Source organism: Prionailurus bengalensis, chromosome C1 (genome assembly GCF_016509475.1).
Source record: "Prionailurus bengalensis isolate Pbe53 chromosome C1, Fcat_Pben_1.1_paternal_pri, whole genome shotgun sequence".
Taxonomy (NCBI): Eukaryota; Metazoa; Chordata; class Mammalia; order Carnivora; family Felidae; genus Prionailurus; species Prionailurus bengalensis.
The window spans coordinates 65,815,506-65,819,430 of NC_057345.1; the positions used below are offsets into that span (position 1 = coordinate 65,815,506).

General features: G+C 39.9%; 1 non-coding gene across 1 annotated transcript; it reads right to left on the reverse strand.

The window, feature by feature from the left end:
* Positions 1-1,197: 1,197 nt before the first annotated feature.
* Positions 1,198-1,304, reverse strand: LOC122482252. The gene has a single exon (XR_006297056.1). It is a non-coding gene; the product is annotated as a U6 spliceosomal RNA (small nuclear RNA).
* Positions 1,305-3,925: the final 2,621 nt, after the last annotated feature.

A 3,925-nucleotide genomic window follows, 5' to 3' on the forward strand; every position in this document is an offset into this window, starting at 1 on the left:
CTGCACTTGTAGTTTTGGCATTAAATAGAGGGAATAACCAGATTGACTCAAGACATAGACTGAACCTAGAGTTAGGATAATTTAAGACGTATTTTGGAAGAAAGTGTGATTTGATTCTGCTTTGAAGGTAAGAGATAGATTAAATGACTGATTTCAGTCCAACTCAACAAACATTAACTGGGCATCTACTCTGTGCAATGGCTAACAACTCAATGGAGGAGACCAAAAGGTAAAAACAAAAACAAAAACAAAAACAAAAAAAAACTAACTACAATGTTATAGGGGATGTTGAAGGGGAAATTTTCTAGGGAAATTGAGAGGAGAGATAATCTTTCCCTGGGACTTATGACCTAGTCAGGATGTGTTCTACAGTCAAGGCAGTGAAGGGCTTTCCAAGTGGAGAAAACAGCTAGGATAGGGGAAAGAAGGAATGAAAATGAAGGTATCTTGGGAGGTGGCATCAGGACTCTGGGTGGTGAGAGCAAAGGACAGATGATGGGTAGTGGGTTCTGGACCTCGTGGATCATCTTAACAAGGCAACGTTTATTCTAGAAACACTTGAATTTGTCAAAGTGTTTTAAGCAGTGTAATTACTCAATTCAACTTATATTTAGAAGCTGAGTGTGGACTGCAAGATCTTGAGGAGGGTGAGAAGCTAGGAGCAGTCTGGACAGGGAAGTAGGGCAGCAAAGTGAGCAAAATTTTAATTAAACTAATTCCTACTGAGGTACTAATGGTAAATAATGGTTTAAGACAAGTACTCTCTAAGTGTGCTGTTGCCTCCATATCTGGAGGAGGTATGAATACTATGGATAGATTTGTCAGGTAAGCTCTAGAAGGGCCCTTTTGGTTATCTGCTGTTTATTCTTCCCACTCCCAAAGCTAGCCCATGCTAGCTGGTCTGCCCTGAAAATGAAATGCAGTTCTGTGATCTGGAGGAGAGTTCACAGGCTAGAGGGCACAGGTTGCTCTGTGATTTTTAATTGACTAGCATGAGTTCTTTCTCTTTACCTTGAAGAGTCCCTCCTTGTATCAAGTTCATTACAAATGGACATTATCTGGCAGGCCTCAAACACACCAACTGTTGAGAACAGAGCCAGCAACCTATCTTTTCTCTAAATGGCACCCAGCCTTAGGACCATGATTTACAAACCTAATTGTTGTTATTATGTTGATTCTTTTTGTTGCTGTTTGTTTTTAAATATGGGACCCTTCATGAATTTGCACGCCATTCTTGCGCAGAGACTGTGCTAATCTTCCCTGTATCTTTCCAATTTTAGAATATGTGCTCCTGAAGTGAGCACTGGATTCTTTTTTTTACCAATGTCCTAGTGTCAAATTATCTCAGCTCTGAGAAAAGTTCTTGTTTTTGGGTCAATATATGTGTTAGAAAGTTGTGTGAGTTAAAATTAAAAAGATATTAAAATTGTTCTCTTTTCCATTCTTTCATCTTTCCTACTTACCCCCTTCTCATAAACCCAACAAACATACTCTCTCTGCAAATAAACTCTATGTTTAGAGAATAACAGAAATGACACATCATATGGTCTCATTTTGCCCTGATTGTGTAGTATTGACATACAAGAAGGAATGTTGAATCAAAAATAAAAACACCTGAGTTATGTTCCTTTCAATGGCATTAACTAGATGTGTAACCTGGGTACAGTTTACTTCACTTTTCTCAGCCCTAACTGCTGTAATATGAGGGAGATGGATTGTGTTCTATCTGTATAATTCTTTATAATTCTAATCAGTGGGGATTCTATAAGCTACACAGGAATTGTGACATATTTTTTCATGTGAAGGGGAAAATCTTGAGTGCTGCTTTGGAAAAGCAGCTGTTGATTGCTTCTTTGGGATCTATTTTTTCACTTCTTCAATAACCTTCATTTTTTTCCTTTAGGAATATGTTCTACTTTGCTTAGCTGTGCAGCCAGCATGGAATGCACACCATTTTTGGCTCCACAGGTGGCTCCTGATGGACTTAAACCAAACAGTGTGTATCATTAACTGGTTCCAGGATGAGCATCTGGCTCCATTCAGGCCACAGAGATGGGCAGGAATTATTTTTGCTGGGGGCTCCTGGGAAGAAGGCTTTCTTTTTCTTTTGTGTGAGGTAGTGAAGAGCTTCTCTGCCAGTGTATTGGAAGAAGTGAGATCTGGGAAGCTGAGTAGAGCCCAGAGAATCCCAAAGGAGCCAGAGCCTGGTGACTATACAAAGCTCTGGATAAAACCATGTCTGAAACAACATCCAACTTTTAAAAAACTTGTGACCCAATGAAATAATGAAGTTTAAGACAATTCATCTTGGTTTCTCTGTTGCCATCAACTCAGATTTGTAACTTTTCCCTTTAAGGTTTCACTAAATATATTTTTGAATTCCATTTTTTTACCCCATGAAATAAAAGGAAATTGCTTATACCTGCATTTTTATTATAGTCAGTTCCTAAATCATCAACTGGGAAGTGTTGAAAACAAAAATTTTAGAGTCGGTATGAGGCACACAGAAATTGCTTTATAAATGTTCATTGAATGAATGAAAGTGATAATAAATTAGAAAGAGGAAAGATAATATATCTGGGTGCAAGGGAAGGGATAGGTGGGAAGGTAGTTATATAGAATGTGTTTTGGGGGGCACATACTAGTGAGGAAATGTATGGGATGGTCATAAAGCCTAAACTGCTGGAATTGTCCTTTTTCTTCTCTCCTGAGATGTTTCCTAATGTTTTTTTTTTCTTTCAATTTAGAATTCAGGGAGAAAGAAGCATCTAGGTTCACAAAATAAATTTTACTTCAATCAACTAATTTAACAGGTGTTTCATGAGCACTTACAAAGGTCTCTAGTTACAAGGGAAGACTGATAAATAAATCAGTACTAATCACAAAGTTGATGAGTATTATGGAAACAGAAATATAGGGATTATGAGAACAGAGCAAGGGATCTAACCTAGAGGAAGGTAAGAAAAGCCTTTTCAAGGAAATGATATTTAAGCGGAGATCTGAAGAATAAGCAGGTGGCAGCCAGATGAAAATGGGTAGAGGAAGGAGAAGAGTGTTCCATGCACTGACCCAATGGCTAGGGGGATGGAGGCACCTGTGAGGACATGAGAGAAGTTCAGAATATATGTAAGGAAGAGGTGAAGGGTGAGATAAAGCCACTGAGAGGACCAGATTTTGCCACTCTCTATGGGCCAGGTGAAGTAGTTCAGGCTTTAATTGAAGGGGAGTGGGAGGCTGCTGAAGGGTATATGCAGGAGAGCAATAGGATCAGATTAGCATTGAACTTGGACCACATATGGCACAGGGGCATGAGGCCCCCTCCCTCCAGTTCTGTTCCTTTGTGCATCTGCACTATTGCCTCCACTTCCTTACTAAATGCTGCCTCTTTCCTTTTAAAACACTGGAAAAAAGTATAAAATGGGCATCGTTCGTTCCCAGAACTGGTTACATCCCTACTTCTGTAGTAACTTGTTTTTCCTGGTAAATCTAATCTTCTTTCTCTTAACTAGCATTTGGGTTTTCGGTAGCTCTGACTTCTTGTAAATCAGCACTGATTTTCATCTCCTAAATACTGAAGATGGGATCCAGCTGGCAGGCATGGGTTCTACTGGATTTGTCTGGGACTGGCTTTTGCTTGGCAAGCAGTTGCTGACGAGGCTCACCCTGTGGCTTATTTTTGGGGGTTTTCTTTTGTGCAGCCAGAACACAGTTCCACCTAGCTCTTCTCCCAGCCATGTGAAGCTGCCTATACCAACCTGCAGGACCTCTCTGTCCTCCCAACTTGAGTGGTTCTCCAACCTGGGGATCAAAATCATCCTCCAAACGTATGAATCAAAGTCTTCAGTCCTCTCTTGCACCTGTTGTTTGCATCACAGGTCAAGTTCGTTACTTTGCTTTCTTTCACTTTAAAGTGTTCAGCCTTCTT